The sequence below is a fragment of the Hirundo rustica genome, chromosome 5 (assembly GCF_015227805.2).
Source record: "Hirundo rustica isolate bHirRus1 chromosome 5, bHirRus1.pri.v3, whole genome shotgun sequence".
NCBI lineage: Eukaryota > Metazoa > Chordata > Aves > Passeriformes > Hirundinidae > Hirundo > Hirundo rustica.
The window spans coordinates 56,660,719-56,682,404 of NC_053454.1; the positions used below are offsets into that span (position 1 = coordinate 56,660,719).

General features: G+C 40.0%; 1 protein-coding gene across 1 annotated transcript in view; it reads left to right on the forward strand.

The window, feature by feature from the left end:
- Nucleotides 1-612: 612 nt before the first annotated feature.
- Nucleotides 613-21,686, forward strand: part of PTPN13 (protein tyrosine phosphatase non-receptor type 13) — a 111,061-nt gene continuing 89,987 nt past the window's right edge. The window contains exon 1 of the mRNA XM_040063863.2: nucleotides 613-721. The gene's annotated coding sequence lies outside the window, so the exon portion shown is untranslated. The remainder of the gene's footprint in view (nucleotides 722-21,686) is intronic.

Genomic DNA, 21,686 nt, shown 5'->3' on the forward strand with positions numbered 1-21,686 from the left:
CGGGGAAACTCCAACCCCACTGCACAAGTGGGCAGTGGGTTTCCACAGTGGATTTCACATTCGAAGTGGAAAAAGAAGTGATTAAAAAAAAAAAAATACAAAAAAAAGGCGAAACCCACCCCCTCCCCAACTTTTCACCTCATCAAGTGGACCTTTCCCTCACCAAAGTTTGTCTGACAGCTATGAACAACCGGCCGTGTTTGAAAGCTTTGCCACTAAGGCTTTTATTCAAGTTTGCGGAACCAAGGTCTGGAAGCAGCCTAGATCATCCCCGAGGGGAAAAAAAAAAGAAAAAAAAAAAAAAAAAAAAGAAAGAAAGAAAAAAAAAAAAACCACCGCCACTGGGGACAAGAACAGGGCTGAAGTTCTCCCCCAGGAGAGCCACCTCCCGAGTCGATCCCCAGGTCGCTGTGGAGCTCCGGCAGGACCCTGAGGGCGGGAAGGGGCCGGGGCCGGTCGGGGCGCGGAGGGAGCGGGCGGGGCCGGGCGTGTGTCGGCATCTTCCCCGCTGCCCCGGGGGCGGGAGGGAGAGAGAGAGAGAGAGAGAGGGAGAGAGAGGAGGCGGGCGCGGCGGTCGGGGGCGGTGGGCGGTGCGGCCCGGCCCGCCTCCCCGCGCTGCTGGCGGCCCCGAGGGGCAGCGACCGGCGCGGCGGAGCGGAGCGGAGCGGAGCGAGAGAAGAGAGCAGCGGGAGCGCCGGGCCGGCGGGGCCGGGCCGCCGCGGTGCGTACCCGCAGGTACCGGGGCGCTGGCAGGGGCGGCGGCGGGCCGGCCGTGCAGAGCGGGAGAGAGGGAGGCAGGGAATGCGGAGGGAAGGAGGGAGCCGCGGGGCGGGCAGCGGAGCGCCGCCGCTCCCGCCCTCTCCGCGCCGGGTCTGGCGGCCGGCGGGGAGGAGATGCTGCTCCGCGCTCCCAGCGCAGCCCTGCGCGGCCGCTCGGCTCCGTCGCCGCCTTGCGAGCGCGGACGGCGGCTCCAGAGCGGCGGTGGGTGCGCGGCTCCCGCTCCCAGCCGGGAAGAGATCCCGGCGGAGGCCTGCGCCGAGCGGGGCTCTCCCGGAGGGATGGCCGCCGGTGGGCGTGTGAGCGCCTGGCTTCGCTTCTCGGATCGCGGCGGGGCCGGGGCGGGGTGCGGGAGAGGCGAAGAAAGGCCGCACGCAGCGGCGGGGGATGCTGGTGCTCCCAGCGGGACTTCCAGCCCGGGTCCCCTGGGGTCGGGCTGGGCGCTCGGCGGCAGCGGGACACGCTCTGCCGGGCGAGAAGGGCTCGGGTTTGCCTGCGCCAGCCAAACAAAGCAGCCCCCGCAGCCCTCGGAGTTCTTAACAGAGAGGAAACTTTTTCCTCATTAACGTTTTTGGAGGGGCAGAAATGAAGGATAAATCTGTTGGCCGGTGATGAGAAATAGCGTAGGTTTCATTGGCTTTTTATCTCCTAGCAATCGACACCTCCGCAGACCGCAGGATAATCTCTCTCATATTCTAGATTGTGTCATTCTCTTTAAATTGCATGTTTAAAACAACAAAGGCAGTGACTTCATAGGGAACCGCCAGGAGCTGTTCTGTACCCCTCCTGTTTACTGGGGAAACGTTTGGGAACCGGTTTGGTTTTGTAGGTAGGATCAGAAGTAAATGTAGGACATGGAAACTGTAAGGTTGGTTGCAGGTAATCTGTGTCTAGCCATCTTATTAAGGTGTGAGTTTTGGAGAAGGGAATATGAAAGTCTTTGCATGTGGAACTAGCTGGGGCAGTAACCGTGATCAGTTCCTGAAACCTTTTCAGGGAAGAGGATGTGTTTTGGGAAACTGCAGCGAAACTGGGTCAGAATACACTGACATTTTCCTGAGGGTTGAACTTCTTGTGAGAAAGGTGTCCTTGAATATATATATTCTGAGGTGTCATGACTTCCAGGTCATTTGTTTGGGCTCAGGTTGGGGAAATGATGATATTTAGTACCCATTCCAGAGCAGGGCTGCTGTCGGTGTTCACGTTAAGCATCAGGCCTCTGGCTGAACGTCGCCCATGCAAGTCTGTCTTTGGATGGCCAGAAATAAGTTCTAAAGACATTTCTGCAAGAGTTAGACTCAGCCACGATAGAGGCACAGATGAGAAAACAAACAGTTTGGGTCTTGTGCAAGAAATACTGATGAGGAAAGAGTAAATCTAGTCAGAGGATCCTTTGGTAGTGAAGTTACAACAGAATTTGCTACCACTCCTAGTGCTATCAATCAGACATATCTGTTCAGCTTTCACATGCAGCAGATGTGTTTCACCTGGAGTGTCTTTTCTTTATCTGCCAACAAGCATATCTTTCCTTGAACAGTTCTAGAATTTGAGCAGTAATTTAAATAAAAAAGAGAATGACAGCAAGAGAGAGAAAAATATGCAGTCTAACTTTCAAAGATACTTTATTACTCATTTTTAACCTAACAACCCTGTTTAGTGAAAGGCACGCAATGTATTCCTTCTATAATGGGACTTATTTTTTCTTTTGCTGCGCATGATAAAAAAAAAAAAGGAACCTTATTTAGTTAAGGGATTTATATTGAATTTTTTTTTCCTAATCAGTGTAGGTTTTTGTTTGTTTGTTTAAGTTGAAGTTGCAGTAAAAGTTGCAGTTGCACTTTTGAATATACCAGATGTAAAAGGAGATGGGCTGTACCATAGGGTGTTGTTTTAAAAGCTTAATTTAAAAAACAACAACAACAACACCTCTTAATTCCTGTTGTTGAGTGGAATTGAAAGCTGTGAGAACCACAGGCTTAAGGACATTTGAATGGATGGAAGAGCAAGGAAGTATGTGTGAAAAAGTTGGACAGAATGTTAAAGCATGAGTGAGGACACTGCCTGTATTTTCACCAGGATAACAGAGCCTGGTGAAAGGAGGTGACCCAATAGTCTATTTATAGTTTCACAGGCCTCTGAAAGTAAAAATGGACTATGTGGATGAGTGGTAAATAACCACTGTGACTGGTCATCATGAGCCTGTGATAACTTGTGCATAGCATTGTAACTTGTGTGTAGCATTGTCATTTTCAATGCCTTGAAGGGAAGTAGTGAAGAAGCCTAAGAAAGGGAGGAGATTGCGTTCCTGAGAGTGGGGAGCAACCAGGGCACAAATGTTACCTGTTCTGGTGGCAGGAAATTGTATTGTCTTTGTTTTTTTGGTTTTTTTCCTTTGTGGTGGGATTTTTTCAGCCACATAGTTTGTACGGACTGACTATCACAGAGAAGGCCTGAAAGTAAAAATGCAGTCTTTCAGCTGTTCATTTTTAAAGAGCACAGCAGGGCAAATATTCTTATTTTTACATGTGGAACAGAAATTATTTGGCACATAGCTATTTTTCTCCCAACCAAATGCAGGTATGAACAATAATAATTAGTGGTTGTATGGTACAATAAATCTTCAAAGTGCCTTCAAATCTTAATCAGCAAACCTTAATAGCATGCTCTTCCTGCAAGGGAGGTAAGTAATTAGATAAAATGAGACTGGGCAGACTCTTAAATGGAGTTTATTGTTGAAGTGCCTGTCAGTTTCACAAAGCTCTTCTTTATCACTGAGGTCTCTGAATGCTGCTATACTTAAATGGCTTCAAATATTTATATATTGAAATACACGACATTATGGCCCAGAGGGCCTTGTTAATATTGACATTCTCTTGTTCAAAGTTCTTCACAGTGAAGGAGACCTTGCACTCAAGAGCCTCTGTAGTGGTTGTTCCAGAGCACCTGTGAAGACTTAATAACCTGAACAAGAGTAAGGTCAGCTCTTTAAGGGGAGTGATTTTCTTTGGAAGAGCTTTCCAGTTTGCTTGTGTGACAAGCCTGGAACCTGTAGTCCACCGATGGTAAAACTCAAAGTGATTTTTACCAGTAGTTTGTTAAACCTAAGAACATTAAGTATTGCTGCATTTTTGGAAGGAGTGTTGGTTATCAGCTCAACAGTCTGTCACTTTTTTTTCCTCTGCTTACAAAAAAAATTGACTGGAATTTTACTGTTCCGAAGTGAGCTAGTCAGTGAGACTAAAAGATTGAAAAGCAAGCCTTGCTGTAGCGTGTCATGGTGCAGAAAATATTTGTAAGCAGTTGCCCCAAGCTGTTGCTTACCATGGGACAAGCGTGGATGGAAAGCCGTGAATACCAGGGTAAGTTAATGTTGTATGTCGCCAGTTAACTATTAATGAAATCTGTGCATCTGTAAAGAAGGGTGGAACTTCTGAAAGAAGTGTTTCCCAGCCCCACCTCCTCCTGAAGTACAGGGAAGGAAGCGGGCATTTACAGATGGGAAGGGCACAAGACGACTCTTTGGTGCCGTTTTTATTTCATCTGGGCTCCTCTTTCTCCTGTGCCACTTAAATACCTGGTGAGGACCCAGGCATATTCTTTGTGCATCATTATCTATTAAAATGCTTTCATAAAAGGCAATTAATTGAGTAGGTTGCCTTGGGACAATGATATGTCCTGTGAATTTGAAATCCAGTTGGTTAGGATAGAGATCTGCTCCAGTTGTGACACTCTGTGGAAAGAATAACAGACGTGGGAAGGCTTTGTTCTCAGGGTTTCATCTGTCCTTTATCTTTTATGTGTAAATTTAATACACCACAGAAATGTCTGCAAGTAATGTGTCAAGAATTAAAGGAGACCTGGTACTAAAACTGCTGATTTTTGATTGCTGGTATTTATAGGGGATACAGTAATTTTGCAGGATGTTGAGTATTATTAAGGATTTGCAGGTGGTAGGGTCAGATTTAGGACTAGGTGCTGTGTTAGCTCCTGATTCCTGTTTCAAACAATTGGTCATTAAATTAGGTGAGATGGGGCACTTGAAAAAGAGAGGAAAGTTTTATCTCCTGTTTTGCACTAAAATTAAAGATTAGGGAGAAGAACTGACTGACCTAAAAATGATGAAAATTGAAATGCACAGGTTTGGAACTGAATACAAAACTCTTCATGAACTAATCTGGTGCTGTCAAAAGCATCACGTTTTTTTAGTAGACTTTGAGACTTTTAATTTCTGTGTGCTTCTGTCTTGTCAGAGGAAGGAGGACTAGGTTTTCTGGAGTTTCATGGTTTCTTTATCCAACTCGGGCTAAAATTTTTTTGTGTGTTTTTTTCTTGGCGATTGTCTTCCTAAAGAGCACTTGTCTGTATCTGTGGGAAAAATATGGGCAGGAACATTCTGTAGAGCTAGGTGATATTTTTGAAAGTGAATCTGAAAATGGCTTTTGTGTGGTGCTGACATCTGCTCTGAGTATGTGTACGTAGTGTGGGTACTTGGCTTCAAGCATGTGCAGAGAGGTACATTGGAAATGGTGTGTCTGAAATCTGGTTTATTTAGAAAAGTAGATCTGGAGCTGGAAGTCTTTATGGGTGACTTTTCTTGAGCAATGCTGTTGCAGATGACTTATATTTGTGCTGTGAGCTTGAAATTGATGCTGAGTTTGTTTGGAAACAGTCCTGTTTACTTCTCAAGTAAAAGAACTTAAGAAGAGTTTTTTTCCTATCAGCCTTTTCCTTGAAAGCCAGTTTTGTTTGTTGAGAGAAGGCTGTTAGAGCATACAAATTCCTAATTTTTTGATGTGCTTTTCATGATAATGAAAGCTGGCTAAATCAGTGGAAATACTGGGTTCTTGTGTGTTTCATACCCAGTTCCAGAACAGCTGTTAAAGCTTTTTTGGCTACATCTGTATATGTATGTAGATGAAGCTGATGTTCTCCAGCAGGCAGATGACAGTAATCTTCCAGGCACACTCTAGGATATCCTTGTGTGTTGGAATCTTAGCACCATGCTGTGTGCCCTATGAAACTGACAATAAATACTAGTTCATTGCAGTAGCATAGTTATACCAATGTTGTTAGAATTGTTGCAATTTTTGTTGACACAAGTGCTGTTTCAAAACTGACATTAAAAGGCATAAAGATTTGTTAATGTAAATTATCTTTGTGGTAAAATTGCAGGCTTGGAGATGGAAGCTTCTCTGAGTCTTGTGTCTATTCTATAGTCTGTCTTCACTAGCTGTCACATGAATAAAAGTATTCTGCTCATGTAATGGGCAGTGTTAGAGAAAAACCTGTTAGAACACCCAAGGAACTGAGTGCAAAGGTTTTTTAAGTTATTGCTGAGTACAGACAGCACACAGTTTATCTCATAATCTCTAGGGGTATAGACACTCTCATTTACAGCTCCTTGTTTGCACAGGGGAATTGGTTCCCAGTGATTAATTTTATGTTTCAGATGAGGATTTTTCCCTTTTTAATATTAATTTCTTCAGCATCTTAAGAGCATGGGCATATTGCACTGTGGTTTTTTCCAGTTTTCTTATAGACATGAATGGCTACATGGAGGGCATAAAAATCCATCCCAATAAACCTGTGACGCACGTGGTTCCAGGGTTTTCTTAGGGTCACCAGGGAAAGGTAATAGGACTTGACTCATAAAACCGTGCCTGTATACCCTGTAGAACATTGCTGTTGAAATATTAACTACAAAATTTCAGCCTTGTAAGCAACCTTATTTGGTGTTGAATGTGTTCCATCTTTCTTGATGGGACTGGTGACTTTTTTCTGCTAAGCACTTCTAGATATTGTTATTTTAAAAGATGAAATGGACTAAAGTGAGAGCTAAATTAAAGTTTGAAACTTCAGGTGTTAGAAGTTATGCTTCCTGGCAAAGTCAAGCCTGGTTTAAATGATGATAGATTTGGACTTGGGTATTGCCTTAAGCAGTAGAGGGGTAAAAACATGAAGCATGTGGATATTTAACCATGTCATACATAGATGAGGAAACTAGGTAGAAAAGTTAGACTATCAGGGTATCAGTGCTGTAACATAATGCTGCCCCTTGATGAATCGTGATGAGAGAAGAAAAATCAGCTAAATATTTTATTACTGATTTTACTCATTTCTCACTTCACAGAATTTAGTGTTTCAACAGAGAAGAGTTAGAGTAGGTAAATGGAGCGGAAGTTTTGCCTTTTAGTAGCTTTACTGTTAAACCAGTAGGTGGAAAATCTCCTCCTAGTGCTTAGGATTATGACCAGTGGAATAATAGCTCCCTTTTCTCAAGTCAGTGCAAAAGCTGTATTTGCCTTCAAGGAATTAACTTGGAAGTTTGAATCCATGGCAAGCAAATGGTTGATATAATGGTCCAAGTGCTGCTTTTATGCTTTGCTTTTTAATGTCCCTGATGAACAGCATACATGTTGCTTCGAGAGACATCTCGTAGTATGTGTCACTGACTGGACAATTGTGTGGTTAGGTTTATGTGGAGCTATCCTTCCAGCAGTCTAATTAAAGACTGTGTGAAACTTCCTTAAATGGGATGCTTCAACAGGTGATAAGTACGGGTTTCTCCTTCAGAGGATTTGTTGTGGTATTTCTTTCAAGTGCTTTAGCGTGTTTTAACTATTTTTCAGTGATTGAGGTGCATTTTCTGTTTGTTCTTCTGGAGCCAGTTTGCTTTCAACTTCTGTAAGTCTCGAAATTGGACTTCTTCACATTAATTTGACATTTTGGAAATAAGAGGGTAGTGCCTGTATGCATGCATTACGCAGAGATTTATTTGTTAATAGGCTCCCTGTGCACTTTTCGGTAAAGGATTTATTTTGGATAAGATTCTAGGAGGAAAGAGATTCTGTTGGGCCTTCATAGACTCTGCATTTTAGTTTTCATGTGTCTTCAATCACATTTTTTGTTCTTAGACCAGTGATTTGCACCTGGAGGGCTTTCCTCTTAACCATTAGAGACAGAGCTTCAGAAACACTTGCACAAACATTCCACTTATTAGTTAGTGTTAGAAAACTGTACAGAAAGTGGCAGCAAAAAATAACAGCACATCTAATGAATCCACTGAAATATTTTTTTTAAAAAATGTTGCAGTCTAGGGAAAACTTAAAATTTTATTATATTTTTCCATTAAATAACTTTGATGTTTATGGTTGGCATCTGAATTGATACAGCCTGAACAACAATGAGGCTCTTCCTACTAACTTCACTGGAAATTTGAGTGGGATGAAAGTGGAATGCAAATGCAGTTGACATCCTTATTGATACATAACATTGCAGTAGACAACGCAGTAAATGTCTGTATGTCCATAAATTAATAGAGCTCTGTGCAAGAATAGCAGCTGTGGGCTGTTAAATGGCTTGTATCTGAGAAAGGAAGAAATTATTTTACAAGGGAGCAAGGATACCTGTACAGCACGTGGAAAATTTTGATCTAGAAGGTTTAGCTTGTGAAAACTGTTAGAAAGCCATTATTTTTGGGGGGAGCACACAGTCTGAAACAAAAGAAAAGTGTGGTAAAGAAGGGGGTGGGCGAGGAGAAAGAGAGAGTTGCGCTAATTCAAGGTGTGCTGGGACAACTTCAGTTCCATCTAGTTCAGGTTTATGGGCTTTGCAAGAATGTCCTTATCTCATGTTCCGGTGGTGGAGGCTTCTGTGAGCTGAGGTTTCTTCCTCATAAAGATTGAGATGAGTTTTCAGACCTTCATAGCTGCAGGTACTTTTGGTGTTCCCAACTTAGTGGTTATGTTTAAGGTCTCCAAGGGTTAATAATGATCTGATTTCTATCTTGTGGTTTTTTATTTGTTTGTTTTCTTGGGGGTTTTTTTGTAGGTTTTTTTTTTAGAACTATTTATCCTCTTACCCCTTTTTATTTGTGAGGTTGTTCAGACTCCGAAAATCAGAAGTTTATCTGGGAAGTCATGTTATAGTGATCTATTTAATAAGATTTGCGAGACATATACACTAGAAGTTTTTGAAAAACCCCAAAACTTTAGACTTGGATTTCCTGAAAGAGGTTTTTTCAGATGCTATAATCTGACAATGCTTAGCAAAACAGTCTATAACAGTAAAGAACCTTAAATTTTGAACTGCTTCTTTTTCCAGTGTGCCCTGTCATTGAATCCCTTGAATGACCTTAATAAAGAATTTAAAGATTATCTGATTATAAAAGATTTGCTAGCTGGCAGTGCTGAAAGTTTGTTTCATCAGAAATATAGACTCATTTATTGAGTGGTTTTGCAGTTAGGTTATCACGTGTGTGGAACAGCCAAATCAGCCTGGAGCTTTAAGCACATGGGCTAACATGTAGAATTGAACTACTGAAATAGTTGTGTAAAGTTCCTTTATGTCAATTTAAAATGTGTGTGCTCACCATGACTGGCACAAGATGGAAGAGTGATTCATTATAAAAATTGTGGGTTTTTAAGGCTTTATTTCTAGAGGTTTTCTGATACCATTGTATCATGTTAGTTTGTTTCAATCTGTTGGCAAACAGTTTTGGTAAGAATAATTTTTCTGGTTTTCCTTGAGCTCTGATCCCATTCTATCCTCTGTGTATTTGAGGAATATGGTGTGTAAAGGAAGAAAACTTTAACCTGGGTTTTTCTTGTTTTGTCACAAAATACTAACGTAAATCCTGAAAATGGTTTTATAATAATTTCAAAATTTTATATCCGTGCAATGCCTTAAGAAGAGAAAATATTTAGTGTGCCGGAAGATTTATTGCTTTTGTTGGAAGAAAAAACATTTTCTGTTCTTTTTGATAGCCGCAAACACGTACTGGTGTTTAGTAAAAGTCAGGCAACTTCCAGCCGTGACTGGGTCCTTCAAGACCTTTAGCGTGTTCTTTTCTAGTGAAATTTGAGAAGTAAGTTGCTGTCTTACAGCAAACAAAAGAAAATACTCTTTGTGAACTGCTTAATTGCAGCTGCGTTACTGGAACAAAATGTCATGTGGAGTGAAAGTGTAAATGTGCTCAGAAGGGGATTAGAGAAGTTAAGAGAACAGAGACCATTAGTGACTATTAGATCTGACTGTGCAGCTTGAGCTCAGGAACTCAATAAAGCAGTTATTGCCAGCAAAGGGGATGGGAGAGCTGGCCTGAGCCACTTTAGTACTTCTTGTATTAAAATTATTGCTTAAGTTCCTGAACCCACAGAAATGGGAAGCTCTTCCAAACTGAGAACTTCTTTAAACCCTTAAAAAAAAATGCCCAAAAGCTTAATAAAAAAATCTTTTGTGATCTCATGTGAAGCTCATGTGCGTCCACATGGGCTTGATTTGATGTTCGGAGAACAGCTGTCTGGTTCCAGCTGCAGTTTCTTCCTGGTTTTTTCATCCTTTGTGTCATGGAATCTGTATTCCCTTTTGTTCAGATTGCTTAAGGAGGGATTCAGTGATGCATGGTCAAGTTATCAGGGGAATTAATTTTCATGCATATCATTCTAGAGTAAAAATAGCTGCTCAGGAAGAGAGGAGAAAAAGGAACACTTTGGTGATTATCACAGTTGAGGTTGTTGGTTTAGTTGTTGAATAGGAAAGGGAAAATATACTACTAGGTAAAATGGTAAGTAAACTCTTTTTTAAATGACATCACATGAAAAGTACAACAAAAAACCAACTTGTGGAGACATAAATAATTTGATCCCTTTTCAGATGAGAAACATTGCTTAAGAAGGGAAGGACATTCTGTATAATAAGAGCCATTCTTTTTGTTCTTGCTTCCCTCAACATCAGATTCTCGTGCTCTGTTGATACTACTATGTATGCTGTGAGTGCTCTTTGGCCTTGCACAGAATAGTTAAAAAGAGCATTTTTCAGTGCAAAGCCCTTGGTTTTGTGATATTGTCAGACACTGAAGGAATTTCTGTCTTCAACTCCTCAGTATTAGTGAACAAAATAGAATCAGCAAATTGAATTTAACGTGGTATGTAGAAATTTCCCTGGTGCTTGCACAGTGCAGAATATAGTTTGCAGTGTTATAGAAAATACTTTTGTGCTTGACATTAACTGAACTCTTTGATATACACAATAATTATTGCTGATTCTGTCCCACCCATTGCCTTTGCTTTGAGAATATTAAAGAGCTGAAGATCACAGTATTTAACTTTTTACCGTAATATGAACTGCTGGTTGGGAAGTCTGCTGCTGATGCAAAATCTGTTTGTTCTGCTTCCCTCTTCAGTGGTTTTGGAGAAATGGAAGAGAAACTATTGCCTGTCTAGACTTTAATAGGTTTTATATATATTTTTATATATACATTTTATGTAGACAACATTAATTTCAAGGCTTATGATGTATTTTCAGTGATAGGCTATAAATGCCAGTTAAAAAAACCAAGCAACAAACAACACAAAGTTTGTGCCAAGAATTAATATGCATCTAAAAAGAGCAAGAGCTTTTTACAATAGTTGTGGAATTCAGATTTTGCTGTGTGAAAAAAAGCCTTACTTAGTCACCAGCACATGCCTGGGTATATAGAGCAACTAAATTGTGTGTGACTTCTGGGTCGGGAAGGTTTGGGTTTCCTTCACCTTCCTTTTTTTCCCACTCCCATCTACCAGTGGGAGAAATTGGGGTTTTTTTGTTACCTGTTTGTAGACTGATGGTGTAAAATCAAGAATGAAGTCTTACAACAACTTCTATACAAGTAATTAGTGTAAAAGATCCCTAGAAAGTGGGAGAAGTCACTCATCAGCATGGTAGGAAGCAAAAGCTAGGTTAACACCAGCTGTCTTCAGTTAAATTTTTTTGCCAAAGCTCAAAATTTTAATCTATACCTTTTAAAATGCAGGCTGTAAATTGTTATATACATTTATTTCTCCCTGAATAACTGGGTTAATATTCAGTGTCTAGGTACATGGATGAAAAAGGGTCAGTAGTGTAAAATCAAGTGGTAAAGCAGTTTTTTTAAGGAAAAAGTACTCTTATTCTGGAATTGATTTGTAATGGTCCATTGAATCCCTTAATTTTGCCAGCAAGTCTTGGTATCTATAATGATTTTTTAATTTATTTTTCTTGTTGAAAGTTTCTAATGTTCCTGACTGCTCCTTTGTCTGTAAGGCGGGTATTTCTTCCTTGGCTAAAACAGCCTGCGCGTGCTTTAGTGCAGGCACACTCTCTGTTCTTCTCTCTCTACTCTGATGAAGTCTTGGTTCCAGCTTTTGTGCACATAATGAGGAATCTATGGGTAACTTCCCACTGTGGACTAAGACAATACATTTTCCTGTCTGTAAGATTTCCATCTCAAGACTGTAAAATTTTGTTCCTCCCCTCTTTTTTATTTTCTTTTCTTCCTTGCCTCTTTACATTTATATCAAATTGGGTGTTTCTGTAAGTGGTGAACACTTGATGCTTCTCATTGACTGCTGCTGCTACTGTTTTGTCGCATCAAGGGTGTACGCATCTTGAGGTAAACCAGTACAACTGGTCCAGTTTGATAAACTCTCATTCAAATTCAGTATTTTGTAAGCAAAGTTCACGGGAGGATGTTTTGAAACTACTGGTAAAACATTTGAAAGTTTTGAAATCTGTTTCAGACTGCTCTCCAAGTGGTGGGTTTTAAGTGTTACATTTCTGAAATTTCTATGTGATGTATGAGTGCATAATCTTTAAAGTGTTTTGTTAGCAATGAGCGATGGAAATGGGAGTTGAAGCGGTTCAGCCCATGGTTTGTTGTTTTTTTTTTTTTTTCACACAGATTTCTGAATTTCTTTTTTTACAGCTGAATTTTCTCCTAGGAGTTTATGTCCTACTGAAAACATAAATAATATTCTTTAAATAACATACCCATTTTCTTAAGTTTGCAAAAATAAAATTTAAATACTAATTTGAGGACTGGAAGAAAATTTGGTTTATTGTCAAAGTTCTAGACATACATGGAAAGGATGAAAGTTGGTATATTGTATGCAATTAGACTTGAACGCCAACGTTTTGAAGGGAGGATTTTCTTATTATTATTTTTTGTGTGTGTCAGGTGTTTGTTTATTTTAGGCAGTTGTAGTTACTATTTTCTTGGGTCTTCGTGCAGTTACAGTAACAGAGTTAAGCTGTCATACACAGTATCATCAAATTGATTGTGAAGGCAGCACAATTTGATGCATTCTTTAACTGGTCTAACTCCCTTTGGTCCAGGTGTATGAATAAAAGATTCAAGTGCTGTTATATTATCCTTCTATTCTCCTTTCACTTAATCCCTCACTGGGCAGTGGCTTTAGAGATTAATGTGACCTTCTTCTTGGTTCTGTTCCAGTATAGCAAATGTAATTTGTACATGGGCAGTACCTGTGTGTGTCTTCAGTCTCACTAGCTTTCCATTACTATTCATAGGAATGTTCTTCAAAGAAAAGGAAAGAAGGATGATGCTGTGAATCACTTTCCTCTCAGTTTCTAGGCCTGTAGAGGAAAAGTTTCTGCTAGTTTGCCTTTGGTATGCAGTTGAAGGGTGTAATATAGCTTTTTGTCCTTCTAATATGAATGTTTATCATCCAGACAAAGCAAAACTTCCCAGAACTCTGGGATTTTTTTGGTGATAGCAGGTTTGCTATTATGTCATGGGAGGAGGTGCTGCTGTCTTGTTTTTCCTGTTTTCTTGGCAATACCATCTTCTGTAGCTTGTTCTATCCTGTAATCTCTCCAAGCACCAAAACATTATGGAGTGCAGATAGTGATCAGATGGAGTTCTTTGTCCGTTCTGGTGTGTGAAGCTAAATCAAATCTGTTACATCACTGATTATCTATTTGTCTTTGCTGTAGATCAGGCAGTCTGTTTTGTGTGGAAGGTGTGCTGAGGAGTTGTAGAAGTCACTCTTGCAGGTTTTTTGTGCTGTTGTCAGGTGATACTGAAGCTTTTGTTCTTTCTGGTGAAGGTCTTTCTTTTCACTCCAAATCCCATTCACTTTCCTGGCTCAGAAAGCATACTCTTGGTAAGCATTTGAAGCTGGGCAGAAATAACAAGTAGATGAATGTCTTGTGAAAGAGAAATGCCAAGCTTTCCCTCCTAACAGGAAAAGGACTAATAATCACACCACCTTTGAGGGCAGTTAAGACATGGAGAATACTGTGGCTGTAGGACTGAATAAATCATGCGTAACCACTGAATTTAAGATGAATCATAAATTGGGTGTGTGTTAGAAATTTGTTCAAGGGGCAGTATAGTCAATTTAACAATTGTTCAGTTGTAAACACATACTGAATCATGCAGTATATAATTATATATTTTTCTGAATGTAGGGAGCAGACTGGCAGGCCGAGGGGCGCAGGTTAACTGGTCAGGTTCCGATTAACTCATACGATTTTGGCACAAAGCCGTATATGCTGTGTCAACTCATGTTTTGAAGGAAGATCGTGATTTCCTAACCATAGGCATTCCAAGTCTTCAAGTGGCTTTGTCTACTAATTAATCTGGAGCTAAAACCTCCTAATTGCAGGATTTAAACTAGACGGTATAAGCTGCTCAGGAAGGTTTTTGCCTCCATAAAGAGCTCATTTAAAAAGCAAACTTCCATGACCAAAAATCTTCATGTCTTATGTGGAATCTTTGAACTGATGGCTGTCTCTAGACATGCTGTTAAATAGTCGTCACACAGAGTATACTGTTTGATACTTGGTGTCTACCACATCTTAAAAGTTGAGTGGGCAAAAGATAGGTATACACTATCAGTTGTATGAAGTGGATCAACTGTGGATGATTGGATGAAGAAAATCTGCCTTTAAAAACCAGGGTTTTTTCAGTATGTGCTTAAAGACCCTGCTCATAATAGATTTAACAGAGAAATCAAAAACTTGGGAAATACGGAAATACGAAAACACCCGCAGCAGATACTTCAGAATTTAGGGAAATCCTATAATGAACCCATAGGGAATAATATCCTTCATGTAAAGCTTGTCTTCCGTGTTCTGGGCAGTGGGTCTGCTTCCCAGCACGGAAGAGTACACAGCATATTTTCTGCTTGCTCTTGGATTTCTACGTGCTCTGCAAATTGGTTACTGCTTGGAAGTGTATATGCAGAGAATAAGCATGGCTTTAGTCTTAAATTAATTTCTGTATGCTTGAGTCTGGAAGGAAGTGGAGAAAGAAGGGATCTGCAGCCTGAGAGGACAAATGATCACCTAATGATGTGGAAACGGTTTCTGTGGGACAAGCAGGAGAAGAGATCTCCACATTTGCACTGTGTGCATTTAACTCAGAGGTCTGGTATCTTCTATATTATGGTTTAACCAAATACTGTTTCATGTAGGGCATGTTGGACCTTATTGGTAGGCCACCTAAATTACCTTACATAGACAGATTCTCTGTTACTGGGGGAAAACTGAGATGTATCCTGTTCAAGGACAATTTCCCACACTCTGCTCTTCAGCTCGGAGTCACTTCAGGAAAGGGAAATATCTTTCCTATCACTTGAACAGCAATTAAGTGCTTTCAAGAAATAGCAGTTGAATAGGTTACTTTGTCTCTTTGGATAATTAGTTGCTTATGGAGAAAGGAAGTGCTATGAAGTCTCTTAGGAGGACAGGAGTTTTTAAAGATGATGGGTACTTTTGAAGAAGTTCTTTGCAGGAAATGGTTCTACCCTGTAGGACTTGCTGGTGATATACTTGCAATACTCTGTGTGTGTGTGTAGAGTGAAGAGCTGGTTCCTGGACAGATGGAGGTCTCTTACTAGAGTTGCCGCCCATCTGCTGGTATGAAATCTGTTTTTCCAAATGCTTACAGGTTCTTACTTAAATCTGCCTTGGGCAAAACCTTTAATAGGCTTTAGGGACTTCTAACAAGGCTTTCAGGTAGCTCATGATGACTTCTCAAAACAGATCAGTGTTCCTGCCCATTTGTAACTCTGTCCTTCAGCAGAAATTTCAAACCAATGTGAAATATTTGGTCTATATGGAGTATATGCATGCACCTGCACATTTTATATAGGTAGTGGGTAACACATGCATATGTGGGGACACGCACACTCTTTCTCAACGTGAGTGGGCACTGTAAAAAGCACATCCTTCCTGAAGGCTGACAGACATAAAGTGCTGAGAGCCAGGTATATAGTGGTACTTGCTTCTCCTTTCCTTAGGCTCAGCTTGCCTTCATTTGAGACAAGTCAAATCCATCCAGCTGCCTGTTCACATCTCTGCCATTCCCTTGGAGTGTTCATGTTTCCTGATGAGGCATCAGGCTATTGTCAGTTACGCTTCTCAATTGGAAGTGTATGAAGTTGCTTTATAAGATTAGTCACTGATTCCCCCTGCTTAAATCTTTGTAAAGGTTTTCACACCTCATAGGAGGATAATATATCACAGACAGTTTAAATTGTGGTTTTGCGCATATAAAAAGTATAGATCTTGCACCTTGTACTACTGTGTCTGAGTGGGGAGGCTCTCTGTCTGAGAGCAAAATTACTTTTTTTTTGTCTTCTGTTACAGAAGAGTGAAGAAAATTAAGTACTCTTTGAATAAGACTTGATATTTGTTTTTGTGCTTGAATTAGCATTTATTTCAACTTACAGGAAAGCAGAGCAAGAATATTTCAGCTTATGCTGTGGTCCTAGAGACAGATTTTCTTATGCATACAGTTCTTGACAGCTGAAATCTAGGCCTCTGTTCCATCTTGTCTGTTTTTCAGGCTAGAAATTCGGACTTTCACAATAATAATTAGTCATCTCTTGTGTGAATAATAGCTTTACTGCCAGACAGGTGAGTTCACAGATAAGATATCCATGGTGTCATCTATCTGCAGACCTTGTAATGTTCTGTTCCTTATGCCATATCTCCTTTTTTTTTTTTTTTTTCCTCTCTTTCCCCAGAAATGAACCTAAGAAATATAACTGTCTAAGGTAGCACACTTTTTTTTTTTTTTTTTTTTTTTTCCTGCTGCAATTCCTGGGTGTCTGTGGTGTTGCTTGTGTTGTAGAGCATATGTAATTTATGTAATTGTTTAAGGAATTTTCCAGAAACTGGGAATATTTTGTACATCAAAGACTGAAGACTTGGTGCAAAATAGACTCTCCAGATGATCTTTCTCCATCAGTAATTATTTGGACTCATCAGATACTTTCACCAAGTCACAGGAAGAAAAAAATATGTGTGAGGATGTAGTTCAGCATAGGGCATTGGGTAAGAAAGCCCTTGGAGTATTTGTAAGAACAGAGGAGCTGCAGAAGATGCTGGCTGGGTAGGAAATTTTAAACTGGTTGGATTTTTTTATTTTTTTTTTTTTTTTAATTTTATTTAATTTTCATAGCAAAACCCCCACAAACACGCAAATGCTGTTTAGTAGAAATGTGGTAGGCGAGGTGATCCATGTGGGAGTTTGTTAGCTCTCAAATGAAACGTGTGCTTAAACAAAAAACCCTGGAGTTGTAGCAGTGCAGCTCCTTTACCTGTGTACACCTGAGGTAAAGCACTGCTGGAGGAATCAGATGCTGGTAGATGTCATTCAGGCTTGATTCTGTTATTCAGCCAGTTTTATCTCCATCATCAAATATTATTTCCTTAACAGGCAGCACACAAGGTAGCTGTTAGTATGAACTGTCCTCTGAATACCTGGATTGTTTTCTGATCGAGTACACAAGTCAGCACTCTCTTTCTTCTTGTAAGTGTGTAAGGATGCTGCTTCCAAATGAAGAGCACAAACCTTATTTCTGATTCCAGGGCCTTTTTCACGAGTATCATAGATGGGGTAGTTTTTAACTGTGGGAAAACTGCTTTGATATGCCATAGTGGTATATCTTTTATGCTAGTTTCTTTTCCCAAAATGTCTGATAGTCAAATATATGAGACTGACAAAGATTGTTTTTCTCAGATCCATCTTTCTCCCATGGAAGGACGAAATCTCAAAACCCAAGTGAACCATGCAGTTTGCACACCTTAACAGCTTAAAAAGCCATTTGTGGAAGGATTGGATGTGAATATATAGGATTAAAGTCAGGCTTTGAAATAACATATGGTAGGGTCAGTCTTTATACTTCTTAAGACTATGTTGACTTCTGTATTATTTACAAATATACTGCAAACCTGGCCCTTTTCTTTATGACTAAAGCTGGTGTGTGCTAATGATTCCCTTCTCCCCCCTCCCCCAGTATTGTAGCACATGAATTTATTATTTTTGTACCTGTCTGAAGGACTTTTGAGTGCCACATCCAAAAAAACAGAGAACTCTTAGTCACTTGGCTTAATTTTTTACTGATCCAGTTGTGATGCCTTTGTGACACTGATTATTACATTACTGGAGGGGACTGCCTTACCAAGAAGAGGCATTTTTAAAAGAAGATACCATTCTCTGTTACTGATACTGAAAAGATTCTGACAGAGTCTGAGCCCCTTGGTACTAGAGAATTTGTCTGATGTAGTAAAAGTTATCACTTCATTATCATGGAGATGCCTTAAGCTAAGCTTTTAAAAATCTACTCTAAAGTAAGTTGATCCATTAGCGAAACTTATTGATAGAGTCACCAAATTTCTAGTCTGTGGTAATTTATATCTTGGCATTAAATATTAGAGCATTACTCTTCTCAAACATTGGGAACTGATTATGAATAATTTATATTATAAAATAATGTGCTGAATGAAAAAGCAGTTATTGTACTAAGTAATTATCACTGCTTCCTTCACTTGCCCACCAGAGCCCCAGTGTTTTATTTGCAGATAGCTTTAGAATGTCACAGATGGTGGGAAGCAGTACTTTCTGACTTACAATAACGCTTCCTAGTGGCTCCATGACATTTAAATCAGGTGCCTGCTGCTATTTCTGCTCCCCTGACAAAAGGTTTCGTTCCCTCTTCAGCAGTGCTGAGAGCTGAGAGTAAGGACAGGCTTCAGTCATGACCTTTCCGCAGTATGTGAGGAATGCGTGGCTCTCGCATGAAACAATGGAATAACTGCTGGACTAAAGCTGGAGGTGCCATTCTTAGTGCCTTTTGTCTGATAGACAGCACATCATCACTCCATCCTGTAGTAAGATGCCTTTTTGCTTCTGGTTATTTCAGGTCATTAGAAGGGTTTAATTTGTTGCGTGTGAATGAGGGCGTTACTGGTCCTTGTGCTGTTTAAAAAATGTCACTATTGCCAAGCAGCTTTGTAGTCCTGAATTTTTTTTTTTTTTTTTTTTCCCCCTAAAGCCTGCCTTAGTCACAGGTCTTCTGCTCCTACTTAGCAATTAAAATGAAAGTTGCAAGTATGAGAAATGCATCAAGGAGACGTGCCCTCTCCGAGGTGGAGCAGATCAACAGCAAAATAAGGGAGTTGCCCAAGAATCTTATACTGACAATTAAACAAAGAGAGGGATACAAGAGTCATGCTACGATTTATGTGGATTAAGCTTACTTTGTAGTGATAATTATATACTCTTCTGAATAAAATTTTAATATCAAATGTGAAACATCAGCTACCCTCATGTATAAAAAAGCATTCTGCAGTTGCCTAGAAAACATGACTTTCATGATCATTATATACAATTTGGACTGGCTTTACTAGTTTGCCTAACACGAAGCTTCAGATAAACAAGTTTATCTGGTTCTGGTGATGGAGACAGAAGAGCAAAGGAGGGAGCCAACACTAACCCTTGCTTGTCTTCCATTGTGTGTTCAGGCCAATGCCAAAAGCTGATTCTTTTCCACCTTCCAGGAAAGAAAGCAAGCATTTTCTGAGTAAAATAAACACTGCTTGTCCTGGAGGTGTGAGCCAAGATTCTCAGTATGTCACATTCTTCTGTCTTCCAGAGATGGGAATATAATACTGATTTAAGGCTTTGGGAAGATAAATGCTCACATCTCATCTGTTCATCTCTGTATGCTCCAATAAAAGGCCAACATTTGTACTTCTGCCAGTGTTTTCATATTGTGTTTTCTCACAAATTTGAGCTAGTTTCTGTTCCTTACTTAGGAGTTGTGAGCTCAAGCAGCAAGCTATCAGTTTGAAGAGGAAATGCAGTTTCAAAGAAATATTCTCGGTATAGGTTGAGGATTTGCCCAGGAGCGTGAGATTTTTGTTTTGCTGACATTTCATCCTGTCTGCCTATGGGGGAGAAAGAGGAGAACATGGGAGGAAAATATGTGAGTGGAAGAAGCTAATCTGTTCCATAACAGGAGGAGGGGAGAAATACTTGGGTGGTAACACTAATCTCTGCTGACCTCTCTAAAATGAAAGGGAAGGAATAGTGCTAAGGTAATATTATCAGGTCGCAGGTTGAATGAAGAGTGTGGGTTTTTTTCACAAAAATTTTGGCAGTGCTTTAAATACTGTGCTTTAAATACTGTAAAAAAGAGGAGGGTAATGGTAGTTGGATCTTGTGTTGCCCCCTCTTTGTATCTATAGGAGAAATTTAAAAAGTGGATGTGACACAAGGGTTTGTTTCCTTATCCTTAAAAACAATAATTGAGAATAATGTGCAGTAATTAACTCGAGAGCAGGACTCTAAAAGGAAAAAAATTCTTTAAGCACAGTTGACTCGATTAGCTTGTGTATTTCACTTGGTTGCATGCTTGACTTAACTATTTGCAAATAATGCCTTATTTTCTGGATGGTCTATGCAAATTGGACCTGCGGCTATAGGAAAACCACATTTTATGTGTGGATTTGAAAATAAGGTTTCAGAGATTACTGAAGTGCAAGCTTTCTCTAACTTGGCTCCAGGGTTCTGCACTTCAGCCCACTTTCAGCAACAGTATTATTGGGGATAAACTAATTGGTATATGTAGTCCAGATCTGGTTTGGGGGTGTAAGATGTGGGCCAATGTAAATAAATAGGATAGATGCCAGGATTCTGAAATTACAGGGCATGGTAATGGCTTAAGGTGCTCAGGTTCTGAAATGGGAGAGACCAGCCTTTCCAAACTGTCCAGGTCTAGCCCCTGTTTAGTGTCACTGAGACTCCTGCCTGTCGAGTGCTTTTAGAAAGCACTTCATGCTCAGGGAGTGCTGAATGAAAGTGTCAGTGGTTTATTTTCAGGCATAAGAAAGGTGAATTTTAAGAGGTTCTCTTGGATAGAATTGCCTTGCCAGATGTACTTCTGCCTCCAGGTATTTATATCTCCAGAGGAGAGGCCAAGAAGGGGCTCTTGGCTCATCTGCTAAGAGAAAAGTCTCCTCAGAACCTGCCACTTTTTGCCCAAGTGTCCCTGTGGAGCAAGGGGGCAATATTGCTCATGTTCAGGACAGTTAAAGTCAGCTAACAGTGTTTTATATGGGACAAATATGGTGGGTTTTTTTCTCCCCAGAAAGTATTTTGTATGTATCTAGAGCCTTCTTGCCGTCTCTTCTTTGTTTTATCCTTTTGTCAGAGGATAAAAAAAATCAGAGTATTTTATGTGATTATCGAGAAATTTTAAGTGTTTAGCATTCTAGATTTTTTTTTTTTTTACTGTTTCTTGCACATCTAAAAACACCTGCCGAGTGTATGCCTACAGCAGCTGCCTTTCATGTTTCTTGGCATCATTTTCCTATGAAATATCAAGTGTGAGGTAGTGCAGGCATTTCAGTTAGCTGATGTTAAAGCACAATTTTTGACTAGAAGTTTTTGTTCTGAAGTTACAACACTGGGGGAAAATGTTGACGCACAAGGTAAGGAAAAAAGCAAGGGGAAATAAACCAAAACACCACCAAGTTGTCAAGCATCTATTAAGTTGAAGCAATTTAGCCTTTTGACTTTTAGTCTGTTTTTAGGAACTTTTTGACAAAAATTAATGTATTACAGTCTTTCAGTCTTTAATAATCACAGTTATGGCAATAGCTTCTTAATATTTTGGCCGGCAACAGTTCAATAAAATTTGGAAAGAATAGGCCTTTAAAATTTTTCATTGCTGTTGGAAACCTTCAATTTCAAATTTAAAATTTAAAACGTGTGAGGAAAAATGGTGGTGGTTGGGGGGAAATGAGAATTCTGAGCATTTAACTTCTGCATGCATAAGCAATTAAAAAGTGAG